Source organism: Gracilinanus agilis, chromosome 1 (assembly GCF_016433145.1).
Source record: "Gracilinanus agilis isolate LMUSP501 chromosome 1, AgileGrace, whole genome shotgun sequence".
NCBI lineage: Eukaryota > Metazoa > Chordata > Mammalia > Didelphimorphia > Didelphidae > Gracilinanus > Gracilinanus agilis.
The window spans coordinates 83,673-99,249 of NC_058130.1; positions in this window are offsets into that span (position 1 = coordinate 83,673).

Sequence of the window (15,577 nt, forward strand, 5' to 3'; positions counted from 1 at the left end):
TAGCCTCCTCATCTAGGCAGCTTGATAGCCCAGTGGCTAGAGTTCTGGGTCTATAATCAGAAAATTGTAATTGCTGTCCAGTCACTTTCAGTGGTGTGTGACTTGTCATGTGGGATTGTTGAGTGGATAGAATGTCAGACCTAGAATCAGGAAGATTCATCTTTCTGAGTTCAAATCTGGTATCAGACACAAGCTGTGTGACCCTGGACAAGTCACTTAAACTTGTTCCTCATATATAAAATGAGCAGGATAAGGAAATGGCAAACTGCTCAAGCATCTTTGCCAAGAAAACCCCAAATGGGGTCAGGAAGAGTCAGACACAACTTGAGTTTAAATCTAGCCTCAGACATATACTAGTTATATGATCTTGGTCATGTCACTTGACCTCTGTTTTCCTCAGCTTTCTCATCTGTAAAATGTGGATAATAATAGCACCTACCTCTTAGGCTTGTTATGAGGATCAAATGAGACAATATTTGTAAGGCACCTGGTGCATAGTACATGCTGTGTAAATATTACTAATATCATTATTATTATCTTACAACCAAAGAAACTATAGCTCCACAAAGGGTCAGGTAGTTAATTTATATGACACTTTACTGGCATTTCATGGGAATGACTGGCTTCTGTATTTCCATTTTTATGGCAATTGATGGACAATCTTCAATCACTGGTTTAATAAATGGAAACCTTTTTCAAAACAATGGGGGGAAAGGGGAAAAAAGAAACTATAGCCCCACAACACTATGACTCACTCAAGATCATAAAAACCATGGAAGCAAAGGTAGGATTTGAACCCAGTTTTTCCAACTCTAAATACAGTACACTTGCCTCTATACCAATGTAAAGAGACTTAAGATGAATTAACTACTAGGTTGTTTTATCATCACATTTTCAAACCTTAAAAATCCTTTCTACCCACAATGAACAATGAAGCTAATTGTACATAAATTGTACTTTAACCTCATTTCTTCATCCTTAAAGATAGGGAATAAATTCTTTTTTTCAGCTTCCTCTCATTTTTTTGGTTGGGTTAAAAAATGTCTCTAAACTTCCCATATATACTTAAGCACAGCTACAGAGAAAAGGAATGTTGGCAAGTCAGCATAAGAGAATTGTAGGACTTTGAGCTGGAAGAGTCCTTGGGCTCATCTAGCCCAACCCCTTTGTAGCTCAGGAAAATCTGCATCATCTTCTTGTCTCTGTGTGATTCTTTGGGACTTGAGGAAATTATTCAGAGAAGGAAGACAGTAGAGCAATTTCTGGCATTCAATTACAGGTCAAAAGCCAACCTCTCTTCCATGTGGATCCTGACAACCACCACTCCTCCCTATTTTTTTTAATTTGATGACAGGCAAGAACCAATCAATAAGATAAAAGAAAACATTCTATGCTGTGTGTTTTCTTCTCTTTTCATCTCTTCTGTCACCTTCATGATTCAGACTTTCAGAGGTGAGATGTCAGTACCAGGAATTGAAAGACAGGTAGCAGCTACATGAGCAACTACAATGTAGTTGAGTGGAGCACCCAGGGAGTGATTCAGGCAATAATTGCAGAAGCAACATCTCTCAGAATCAGGTGAGGATATGTAGCTACTATGAAGCCTTGGGCTGGTGAGTCAAGGAGAATGTCATCTTTCCTGCTTTCTTTTAATCCAAGAGCCTGATATGGAGACTGAATGTCTCTTCTCCCCATTTCTTTCTACAATCCATGGCTGTGTGCTTGAGCCATATTCCCATCCAAAACAAAGACCTGGGAAGGAGCAGATGTGCTGGGCTGAGTTTATATTGCCCCATATTATTAAAGTTATTTGTTCACAACATACTATCTCAATCTATGAATACTGAGGGAAGAGATCTTAGAGAGTGAAATACCCTCAGGGCTAAGGGCAGTGGCCCCAGGTATAAAAATAGAGTTCATAGTTTAATATTACAGTAATATTTCATCTCCTGAACTACATTGGAAGCCAAGAACTAGGGAAGAAATGCCACATAATGCTAAATGCCCTCTTAAGGGCAGATAAAGCTACTCTAGGAACCCACTGCCTAATTAACCACAAATAAGACTGCCTTAAAGGAACAATTCATTTTGAATTGAATTTGCCACCTAGTGGCAAATTTAGCCATTGCACAATGAACTAATCCAAACCCCTTGGCTGGATTTTTCCCTATTGTGTCCCCATAAAATACCAAATGAATTATCACCACTGCTTTCAACAGCCTTAGCTCAACATTCCTCACAGAACTATGATTTAGCATTCATACTCTGCTATCCATCTTTGCTTTTGTATAAACTTCTTTTAAAAATGTAAGTTTTTTTGGTTACTCACATTTGTCTGATCAAATACCTTAACCTTTTATTTTTTAGCAATGCAAAGTAACCAATGGGAACAGAGACGATTGCCACAAAAGAGTGTAGAGGGAGAAGAGAAAAGGGACATGGACAGGACACTGGGGAATATCCACACTGGAGGGTCAAGAGTTAGCTACTGATCTAGCAAAGGATACCAAAGGAAATGGTCAGACAAATAGGAGGAAATCCATTAGAAAGCAGTATCATAGAAGCCAAAGGAGAAGGAAGTATATAAAAATACAATTTTATTAGAGTGTTAGCTTGATATCTTGTACATAATTATGCATAATTATATACCATTTTAGTATAATGTAAAGTCCTTGAGGACATGGACCATATTCCCTTTGTATCATCAGAGCCTAGCCCAATGCCTGGTGTAGAGTTCTTTTATTTTGGAAGAGGATCAATGACATCACAGAGGAATGTCTTACCTTGTGCATGAACTGGATTTAAGTGAGGCGGAATTGCACGAAGTTGTCAGCCTAATTCTTGCTTCCAGAGTCATTGAAGTCCAGTGGCAGGACAAAAGTCAAGATGACTGGCAATGGCCTGAGACTTAGGTTACTTTAGCATCTTGGATGTCAGACCAAGCTCTAAGCCTTCCACAGAACCTACTTCAGCCACTTTAATGGCCATTGGAACAAATTGTTCCTGTATGGCAATTCCAGGGGAAGTCTTCATACTAAACTGAGATTAAACACTCCCCTAACTCACCTACAGACAGTAGGTGAGTAAAAAGAAAGTTTTACTGAGGTATGCCCTCACCCATGCCACAGCTTCTTGGAACCGTAGGTAGTTGGATAAAAAGCAGGCACACAACAAAGCTGCATGAACAGTCCTGAAAAGAGCTCAGCAAATCCTCACACCAGAGGCACTAGTCCTCTCTGGGCAGTTAGGTGGTACCATAGTGAACAGAACACCATCCCACACACCAGAGGTGCTAGTCCTCCCTCTCTGCACATCCCTCCTTCCCCTCTCCTCCTTGGTGATTAATTGATGGGTGCCAGATACATTTTTGTTTCATTGAATTGAATAGAAAATAGCATTCTTTCATACTAATGTAACATTCTACACTTTATTTCCTCCGTGAATTTTTCTCTGGCATAAACAATATGTGTCTTGCTTCACAACATGAAGAACAGGGAAATATATATTTTATGATAATATCTATAGCCTATGTCATATTACTTGCCTTCTTGGGAAGGGGGGAAAGGAAAAGTTGTTTCTACGTGTAATTGAAAAAAATTAGAAAATGATTTAAAACCAAAAAGGAAAGCACATTTTACTAAGCTCATCTTCCATGTTGGTTCTGTGTTGGGTTTTTTTACCCCCTGATCTCCCACTGAGTTAATGCAAATAGTTGATTAATAGGAGCTGGAGAAAGCAGGAAACTAAAGGGGCTGGGGAGGTTAACAGACAGAATAATCAGTTTCTAAATAATGCAATAGTGACTACAATCAAAGTCCAATTCAAACTCAGCCAGGGTGAGGGGGAGAAAATGACACATTGTAGTTATTTAAGAAATGCTTGTTAGTACTTTTATAAAGCCTTTGATGCCAGTGAAAACCCTGAAAAGTCACCCCCGGGAAGTAGAATAAATCTATTTCATTAGCTTTTCCAAATGTAATCCTTTTTATATTTTCAATATGGTCCATCAACAAATCTCTGACCATAACCATGGGGAACTCTGACCATAACCATGGGGAAAAAAAATCATCAGGTCTCAAACTTATTTTCTAATCTTATTTCTTTATTATCCCTAATACAAACCTTCTACTCATAGGATCATACACTAAGATCCAGAAAGAATCTTAGATGTCATTGAGTCCAACCTCCTCCTCTTGCAGATGAGAAACCTGAGGCTACAGAAGACAAGAAGGCTTGTCCAGTGTTATACAATCAATAAATGTCTGAGACAGCATTTAAACTCAGCTTTCTTGATTCCAACTCCAGTGCCCTATTTGATATTAGTATACATACAGTCCCTCAGCTCCAGTTGAGTTTGTCCTATTCGCTGCCTCCTAAATAAGTATTGTTTTGGGACAGTTAGAGAGCAAAGTGAATATAGAGTGCCAGCCCTGAAGTCAGGAGGACCTGAGTTCAAAACCAGCCTCAGACACATACTTGCTGTGTGATTTCGGACAAGTCACTTAACCCTGTTTGTCTCAGTTTTCTTATCTGTAAGATTAACTGACAAAGGAAATTGCCAACCACTCCAGTATCTTTACTAAGAAAACTGCCTATAGAGCCTCAAAGAATCAGACAGAACAAGAAAATTCTCAGCATCCCCCGCTCTTTTTATGCTATTCCCCTTTCATTTCTATCCATCCTGAACCCTACCCTTCTTTCAAAGGTCAACTTAAACCCTACTTTTTTTCATAAATGCCTTCCTTAATACCTCTACCCATGTTGATGGACGCCTCTCTTCCAGAGCTTGATTACATTTGTCTGGGTACCACTCTTAGAGACAATTCTGTGCTGCTTTGTATTATAGGATGGTAGAAGTTGAAGCTACAAAGAAAACTAAAGATAACGTAATTCAACCCCTTAATTTGTGGAATTTAGAAATACACATTTCTACACAATGAGGAAAGCGGAAGCCTACAAATTTTAATTGACTTGTCTGAAGTCACACAGCTAATATAGAACAGAGATAAGATTTGCATTTATTGTCCTCTAACTCCAACATGAGAGGTTCATCTGCTACATTATGCAATTGTGGCAGTGAATATCATGTTTTCCTTACTAGACTGTTTTGCTATTGTTCATCATTTTTTAGTCATATCAGATTCTTCATGACCTCATCTGGGGATTTCTTGCAAAGACACTAGAGCCATTTGTCATTTTCTTCTCCAGTCAAACAGGGCTAAGTGACTTGCCCAGGGTCACACAGCTGGTGTCTGAGACTGGATTTGAATGCAGGAAGATGAGTCTTCCTGTCTCGAAGACCCAGGACTCCAGCCACCTAGCTGCCCTAACTACTTGGCTCTAAGCTATATGAGAATAAGAACTATATTAGAATTCAGCTCTTAACTCCCTGTAGATGTCAAAAATAACACACCTGGTTGGTGCAATGGATGGAGTAAGAAAAAACTAAGTTGAAATCCTGCCTTGGACACTTGCTTAGCTGTGTGACCCTGGGCAAATCACGTGACTCTTCTTAGCCTCAATTTCCTCATCTGTGAAATGGGGATGATAAGAATGGCACCCATCTGAAATGAGTTAACAAATGTAAAGCACTTTGCAAACTTTGAAAAGCTAAATAAATGCTAACTTGTTATTATTATTACTACTACTACTATTAAAAGATGAAATAAATGAAGTCACTGTGTTCAGTTTCTGACACAAAAGCTTACAGTAATACTATTCCACCTGCAAAGTGTGTCGATGATGTTTTGAAATGTCCCAATAGAATGTAAACTCCCTAAGGGTAAAGGCTATTTCACTTTTGCTTTTGTATCTCCAGTGCTGAGAATAGATTCTTAATAAGTTCTTGTTGATTGATTTATTTCTTGATTAAGTACAAGGAAAAATATTAAACTATATTATTTTGCAAAACAAAAATGCGCCTAGATTCTTTTAAAAAATTAGATACCTCAAAATGTCATCAATTCAGTCCAAACTTATTGAGGAATAACATAAAGCTTACTTTTGTTATCTAAGATCATGGAGGCTTTATTTAACTTGTTCAATAGATTTGTCAATTCCTATATGTATTTGAATATAATAAAATTGGGTTCCTTTTGGAATACTATTACTCAAAAAACTAATCAATTGAAACTGGCCTTTCTGGAGTCAATTCCAATTAATTTGTCAAAATTAGTAAAGTTTCTTCGTGTTAAAAATGTCAAGAGTGTGTGATTCTAATGGATCCTGTGGTTTTCATCAAATGATACATGAAACTTTGGCCCCAAACTAATGCCTCTGTACCCAAGAGCATTAAACTATACTTTTGGGGTGACTTGCTTCCTATATAGCTTGGTGGCATCTATTAAAATGAATTCTTAACCATTATTTTCTTTTAAAGGAATGGATTTAGTCCTTAAGACAGATGTTGAATCCCTGCCCTAAGACCTAGAGGAAGAGAATGCCCCTGGATTGGGCACTTAGTAGACTTGAATAGGGAAAGGGAAAAAGCCATGTTTTCCCAAAAGTCCAGAGTGTAAGAATTAATATTGGGTTTAACTCAATATGAGAGTTATAAAAGTGAGATTGTGGTCGCTGTTTATAAAATATTAGCCCTTAAGTCAGAAATGACTGTTAGCAGCTTTTATTTACAACAAGGTAGAAATATTAAAAGTGGGAAATGTAGGAAGGAGGCAGAGCCTTGTCTAGCCTACCACCCTAAGTACTGCTCCAGTGAAGTCCAGCTCAGTCCCCCTGCAGGGGCTCCCTCAAGTCCCAATCTCCACGTGGAAGTCCTGGTGGTATCTTCAGCCAGGAGTCCACCAACGCAAGCTTCTTCCTTCAGCTCCAGTCACTCACCCAGCAAGCCTCTCCAGAGCCGAAACTCCAGTCCAGAATGATTCCAGGAAAAGGTGACTGCCTCCAAGAACCTCACCAGAGCTTAAAAGAGTATCCCATTGAAGCACCAACCAAAAGAGAGTCTCCTCACCAAAGAACCAAGTAAGTCAAGAGTGCATCTTGTCTTTAGGTCTCACCTTTTATAGTCCTTTTTCCATCACTTCATGTCTCTCTCCCACTTCAGGGGAACCAATCACAGCCTCCCAATTTGCCTAGCACTGCCCAAGGGGGGAGCAGTGCTTGTAGCCTTTGGAGGTGTGAACTAGTAAGTGATTTGTGAGCTCTCTTACTTAATGGTTAGCTGGGTACTAAGTAGGGGCACCTTAAATTCTTGATTAAATTAAAGTTTGCTGATTGGTTACATTAAAATGAACTAAGTCTAATTCTCTCTTCACAAGAGAACTGGGATGACCATCAGTAACTGAGCAAGAACAAATGGTCCACGGAAGGAAGTGAGTTAGAAATAAAAGAAAACCCTACAAGGCCAAGAAAACACCACGGGAAGGTAAGGAAGGAATGTCAATAGATGGTAGTTTGTCTTTTACAAGAACTCAGTCTAAGATAGTAAGCTGCCATTTTGGAGGGCAATATACTGGCCATAGAGCCTGCAGTATGAATATAGTATATTTTAGAAGTAACAAGTAGACAGCTTCCCTAATTCCCTAAAATTAGTCAGACTTCCAAACCTAGAGATACCAGATGTACTTCAGGCTACAAAGAATTTGTTCCCCTGTATAGTCAGTAATTGCTACCATTTTATAAAAACAGGCATTCTTAAAGACTCATCATGAATATTGAGTGTTCAGTATTTTTATGACAAGGTGGTATAGTTCTGGCTCAAATAAGGTTCCATTTTCCCATCTACACAGATGGCAGAGTGGATTTTCTCATTACAGAAAGGGCTTATCTCTGTCTGCTCCACTCCTTCAATTTACAAATATATAGCCTTTCTATTGTTCATGGCTAAAAATCGATACAGACCACAGACAATGCCCAGTAATGCCCTATTTTCTAAGTAGAGAAATGAAGGTACTGGGGAGTTAACTAACTTCCCATAGATCATATAATGAGATAGCATTCAGAGCTAGGATTAAACTGGAGATTCGGGTTGTAATTACTCAAATGATACCTATGGACTTTTAAAATAGGTGAATATAAAAAGCCACAAATATGGCTTACTGGGTAAAATAATGGTTTTTCAGTCAAAATCAAGTCATAGCAATAATTGTGAGGGAGATTTTCTGTCAGGTCCTTGGCCACTATGGCCACCATATCAGGTCAATTTTATATGAAAGCAGTTCAGTAGGATTGAGTCTATCATAGGTAGAAGTTACCTTAGATTCTCCAGATTTACCATTCTATGGTTGGGGGAGTGATAAGGGAGAGGGAAGGTGGGAATAGGATCATAGTACTTGGAACTGGTACAAACAGAAGAGGTCATTCGGCTCAGTCCCTTCATTATAAAGAGACAGGCTTAAGAAGTGGAGAAAATCCTATGTTTGGAATTAGGAAGACATTGGTTCAAATCCTACCTCGGAAATGTAACTGATACCAAAAAATCACTTTATATTCAACCTCAGTTTCCTCACCTGCAAAATGAAGTTATTAATAAATACCACCTCTCTCATAAGATTTCTGAAAGACTCAGAAAAGATAGTACATGTGGACTACTCAATAAAAGTGATTTTTATTATTATCATTATTATTTATAACTATTATCGCATCCTACTATTTAACATGGAAAATTTTCCAGGACAATTCACTATGTTGCTATTTTATGGGGGCAATATATTGGCCATAGAGCCTTCAGTTATGAATATAGTATATTTTAGAGGTAACAAGTAGACAGCTTCCCTAATTTTCTATTTATAGACTACCCTCCTGTGCTTTCTTTTGTCAATAACATGGTACTAAAATGCCATCAAGGGGGTTGCTAGGTGGCTCAGTGGATTGAGAGCCAGGCCTAGAGACAGGAAGTCCGGGGTTCAAATCTGCCCTCAGACACTTCCCAGCTGTGTGACCCTGGGCAAGTCACTTAATCCCCATTGCCTACCCTTACAGCTCTTCTGCCCTAGAACAAATACCCTGTATTGATTCTAAGATGGAAGGAAAAGGTTTTTTTTTAATAAAATAAATCAAAATGACATCAAACCATGCAATCTACTCCTATCCACTCCTCTTTGTAATTTCACAAGGAACTCCATCAGGCTTACTAATTTTCTGAGTCCTAAATGCAATTGTCACACCTGGAGGGTCCTTGATTCCATTCTTAGATCTTAGCTTTTTCATGACTTCTGGTAACCTTTCCGTTACATTTGACATATCCAAAGGAATATACCTGTTATATTAGCTCTTATTTCAGCGTGGTAAAGTGAGGTCTGCTTGTTCCAAAAGTATCTCTGTAGGCCTTAGACCTGCTCATCATATGCTCTAAGAATGCCTATCAACTTTGTTCTTCCTATTGCTGAGGAAATACTAATCTTTCTAAAGCTAAATTAGTGATGGACTCTATGTTTGGCAAATGGAATATTAGTTTCTATTAAGATGCTTTTTTAGGGGGCAGCTAGGTAGCTCATTGGATTGAGAGCCAAACCTAGAGATAGGAAGTCCTAGGTTCAAATCTGACCTCAGACACTTCCTAGCTGTGTGACCCTGAGCACTTAATCCCCATTGTCTAACCCTTACCACCCTTCTAGCTTGGAATTAATATACAGTATTTATTCTAAAATGGAAGGTAAGGTTTTTTTAAGCTGCTTTTTTACAATGTACAATCCTGAGGGACTTATGAAAAAGAATACTATCTGCCTCTAGAGAAAGAACTCTTGGAGTCGAAATGCAGATGAAAACATACGCTTTATCACTTGTTTGTCTGGGTATGTGTTTGGAGGTTTAGGTTTTATAAGATTACTCCCTTACAAAAATGAATATGTTTTGAGTGATAATACATGTATAACCCAGTGGAATTGCTTGTCAACTCCAGGAGGGGGGAGGGAAGAGGGAAAGGTGACAACATGAATCATATAACTGGAAAAATTATGTGAAAATTTGTTTTTGGAATAAAATAAAGATAATTTTTTTTTCAAAATACATTGTGGTCCATTTTAAAGTTCCAATAATGTGCATTAAGATTTATACATTGTGGGTATTATCATTTAGTCCATCCCTCACTCAGCTGTAAAATCAGTCTTTCTAAGGCTCAGATCCAACAATGTTATCTCACTATTTGGTAAAATCCAGTGACTCCTTATTTCTCTCAGCATAAAATATAAAATTCTCCGGTTGGCATTCAAAGTTTTACATGACCTGTTCTCCTCCTGCCTTTCCAGTCTTCTTACACCTTTCTCACTTTCAAGTTCTCTGCCACCCAGGAACACCAATCCCTTTGCTATTCCTTTTACAAGGCACTCCGCCTTCGAACTCCAACCATTTTCACTGGCTCTCTCTCATCCCTGGGATTCTCTCATTTGGTTTTCCGGAATTCTTTCAGGTCCTAGTAACTTCCTCTTTCTACAAGGACCCTTCCTGATCCTCCTTCTCTCTAAGTGCCTTCTCTCTAAGATTACCTTCAAGTTATCCTGTCTATGATTTATTTATATATAGTTTCTACATTGTCTCCCCATTAGACCGAGCCTCTTCTTGAAAGAAAAGATTGTTTTTTGTCTTCTTTTTATCTCCAGTGCTTGGCATAGCACCTAGCCATAGCAAGTGCTTAATAAATGCTTATTGATTTCACTTGAGTTGGGACTTCCCAATACTAACAAATCACAAGTCCAGACCCTATTGCCTACCTCTCTTCTTACTGGCTAACTAACTATCTAACTAACTAAGAGGAAGGCCTCACATAAATTGTGTTGATCTTCTTTGGAGGCACTATGTAGTGAAATGAACAGAGTTCGAAACGTTAAGAAACCATGGATTGGCTGGGATCTATACCAACATGGGGAATTCCTCACATTGGTAAGGTCATGTCCTCCCTAAAGCGTGGAAGTCTTTTCTTATTGTTTGGTTTCATTACTGACTGATCAAATTAACTATAAATTGATGCAGCCTCTGGGATGCAACTTGGAATTATGTGAAAAAAGTTATGTTTGTCATTTTATCCAGTAATTCCACATTTAGCAAATACCCTAAAAAGGTCAAAGACTGATAGCCCACAAATATAACAACATATGTGCTTTTTGGAGATAGTTAAAGTAGCCCAGAAGAATCTACTTCCTCTTCTTTTCTCTGTAGATCTTCTCTGAAAAGAAATGATTTACAGGGGAAGCTAAGAGGAAAAAATTCTGAGATTCTGGGATGGGAATGGGATTGCCCTTCTTTCTACCTCAACAGTTAAAATCATTCCTTTGCCACAGGAGAATGGAACAGGAGCCACACAATTGCATTTAAACAAGTCTCTGTATTTGTGCTTTCTCTCAACTTCCCATTCAGAAGGACCTTAGACAAGTGCATCTTGGGTCAGGACCAGCTACTAGGACCAATTTTGGGATTGAGAAGTAAACAGCACACAGTAATAAGTATGACCCAGAATCAGCTGAGGGCTGGCAGCTATGATGAATACAGTGGTCTGGTAAGAGAAACATCATCTTCTCCACTTCCTTACACCTATCAACTTAAGATGAGAAAATAAACAACCCCCATCTTCCTGACATTTGAACCTTGGGTTTTACATGCTAGGGAAAATTTTTGGTCATCACCCAATGATCCAGAAGAGAGTAGGTATGATGGTTAGGAGGGCTATGGAGAAGGAAGCATTACTATTTTCAATTAAATTCTATGTTACTAAAGTTACAGGATCATCTACTAAATATTTAAATCTACAGATGCCTGGGGAAGGAGGGAGAACTTGAGAGTCTGAAATATTTCAGGGAAGTGGGGACAAGTCCAAAGCATTAAAGTTGAAGTGCTAATATTTGACCAATATTTCATTTCCTGGGCGACCTTAGTTCCCCAAAGCAAGGGGAAGATGCCATGTGCAGCAAGATGTTATGTTGGGCATAAAGTCCAGTAGAGCTTATTCAAGCTATTAGCCTATTTGCTCAGATATGGAATAGAGAGAATAGCTTGAGTACTATCTGGTATGTCACACAGATATTATATTCTGAGATAATTCTAACATATTAGCTGGATTTTCATCTATGTGACATCATATAAGAGCCAAATGTTTCAAGTGAGTATCAATACCATCAACATTTAGTTACCTTGTACATATCACATGTGCTTATGTTACATATGAGGACTTTTAATTTTCATGTACAAAATTGGAAACACAATGAATGCCCATTGATTAGGGAAGAGCTGAATCCAACATGGTATATGAATGAAAATGAATATTATTATGCAGAAGAAATTATGATTATGAGGAATTCAGTAAAACATGAATTTCTGTAGATGAAATAAATAGAATCAGGAGAACACAAGTACAAGAAAATATAACTGAAAATAACATTAAAAGGCAGTCTTACTCTGATTCACCATTAGAACCAATCTCAGTCCCAGAGAGTAGGTGATGAAACACCTCCCTCCTCTCAGAAGAGAAGAATTTAAAGAGCATGATATAGTCCATAAATATTTAATGAGCAACTATTATATGCCATGGACAGCTAGGTGATGCAGTGGATAGAGTGTTGGCCCTGGAATCAGGGAGAACCGAGTTCAATATAGCCTTGGACACAAACTAGCTGAGTGACCCTCAGCAAATCATTTAATCCTATTTGCCTCAGTTTCCTCATCTATGAAGTGAGCTGGAGGAAATAGCAAACCACTACAGTACCTTTGCCAAGGAAAAACACCTCCCTTCAAATAGGGTCAAGAACAGTAGGATACGACTAAATCAACAAAACAACAGCAAAGTGCCATGCACTGTACATTGGGGATGCAAAGAAAGGCAAAAGATAATGCCTGACAATCCTGAAAGACTTATGACCGGGATTGCTATCCACCTCCAGAGAATGAACCACTGGAGTTGTCTTTCACATAAATGTATTTATGGTTTTATTTGGGGGTCTTTGTTATTTTATTAATTTGCTCTTACAATAATGACCTATATGGAAGTAGGTTTTGCATGACAATAAAAACAAATTTTTAAAGTCTTTAGAAGCCAATAATAATAATGATGATGATGGTGATGATGATGATGATGATTCCTTACCTCGAAGGAGCTTACATTCTAATGTGGTAAAACAATACAGAAAACCAAGCTGAAAAGGGGAAGGAGGAGGTAAGGTACCTGACATGGGGTGAAAGATGTAGATGATAAAACAGGGCATGCAGTTGGGTGGGGAAAAAAAGAATAGAGGGATAGCCTGAGCATCTGCCTTAAATGGAGATTCTCAGAGAAGCTCCCCATCCTCCAATTAGAGGTAGAGGTCTTTGGGACACAGAGTATTGTTAAGGTGTGACTTCCAGGGATGAAATGATCTTCTAGGTTGAGATTCCTGGGAATGATGGAGCAGACCCAACAAATTTAAAGGGTCTGTTACACTGTTATAAAAGTCACAGCCTATTGATTTGTCTAAATCATTTTTCCATCATTAGAAGACAGATTCTAATGGGTACAGTGCTATTTTATGAAATGACTCCATTATAAAAGAAGGCATCATTAAAACTTTTTTAAAACCTGTTTGTTATAGCTTAGGACTCTCCCTGTGATGATCATCTCTTTATTTTGTGCAGGGAACTCTGTTAGGGGGAGAAAGTCAAAGCCTTCTTGTCACATGAGCTGGGCAAAAGCAAGGGTGTAGCCCAGTTCAAGCACTTATAACCAAGCAACCCCTTCACATGTTCACTACACTATTCTTTGTGAAATTGCTTGTTATGTGATATGCTTTTGTTAACCTCTTTAGTCTTCTGACCTTGGGGAGTCATATTTAAAAGGCGAGGAAGAGGTATGAAAATTCATGGGCACCAAAACTAATCGAGCCTGTTGGAGCCTCACGGGTTTCCCCAGTTCAGTTGCCAGAGTTTGTTTCTTTGCTAACCCTGGCTTGGAAACCACTTTGCAATTTCAATGAATACTACCAGGTGGTGGCAAAGGGTATGTATATGTGTTTGTATATTGCCAACAAAATAAGGACCAAGTTGTACTCCAAGGCCATACACAGAGGGAACCTCAGTGTGGTAGCTAAAGATGGGGATACAAGATTGGTCCTAATATGCAGCATTCTCATGACTGAAAGAGCCCTGAATAAGAAAATAGATCCAGAGTTACCAGTTATTTCTGATAATGACCATCAAAGGAAAGGAAAGCCTTAACCACTCCTCTACTACCAAATTTCCTTTTGTCTATTAACTGTCATTTCTAAAGCACTTCAGGACTATCAAAGTAATAGCCTCAAGACAGCCACAAAAGATATATAGTACAAGTTTATTATGTCCATTTTGCAGGTAAGGAACCCGAAGCCCTGGGAAATTACTTACTCAAAATCATAAGTAACTGATGTGAAACTCAAAATAACATTTCAAGACTCCACATCCAGTAGACTGTCCCATGCAGCATGAGGTTGATATTCAAGCTTCAGTTTATACCCTAATTTTATGTTTTAATTTAATTTAATTAATTTAATTTTTAATTTAATTTAATATTGTTGTTTAGTTGTTTAAGTAATGTCTGACTTCTTGTGATCCTATTTGGGTTTTTCTTGTCAAAAAATATTGGAGTGGGTTACCATTTCTTTCTCTAGCTTATTTTACAAATGGGGAAACTGAGGAAAGCAAGGTTAAGTGATTTGACCAGGGTTACATAGCTAGTGAGTGTCTGAGATTGGATTTGAACTCAGTTCTTCCTGACTCTAGGCCTGGTGCTCTATCTACTGTGCCACCCAATTGCTCCTAAGATTTAAAAGAAACACATACATCTGTGAGTGAATGAATATTATTATAAAATATATTACAAGATATTATATAATAAAAATCCTACCTGAACTATATAAGATAATATTAGATGTGAGTATATGTAATAGTATTCCCAGGTGAGACTTTCAGAAAGCTGATGGTTGGGAGGGGCAAAAAGACATTGAAGTGTAAATGGAAAACATTCAGGTGCAAAAAAGATATTCTATGATTCATAAAGGATCTGAGGCTTGAATGCCTTATTTTCAAGGGAAGATGCTAGCATTTTTATCCTCAGATACTTATAAGACCCCAAGATCTTTAACTTAATGAATCAAGATTGGTCACCATAAGCCAAAGGATAATGTCTGCCTGAGGGAATTAGCCTTGAACTAAGGAAGGACTGTCATCAAGGAAAAGCTAGGCCCCTCCTAATACTGTCTGAGGTTTCCAATTGACCCTGAGGGAGTCAAACAGAAGAAACTGCTGCCAGCCCCAGTTAAAAGTTATAGCCCTGGCTGAAAGTGTGAATGCTCCAGCTGAAGAGAGCACTGAGCCAGGAGCTAAACATGATAAAAGACTTACAATAAACCATAACCTATGGAGAGCAAGCCTAGGGAATCTAAAAGATTCAGCCATCCAACAGAGATGTCATGTCCTGAGGATAGCCCAGCACTCCTGTCCGCTGCAGCTGCTAAGTAGCAGATTATCTAGCTTTGTCCAGCAGCTGTCCAGTGCTGAGTGACCTGATCTCCACCTCAGCCCACTGGCAACTAAGAGCCAAAAGCCAAGCAACCTTCCTGGTTGAACTCATCATTAACCAAACCTACTAAGGAGTCAGTATAGCAGCTGAGAAATTGGCTTGATTCAG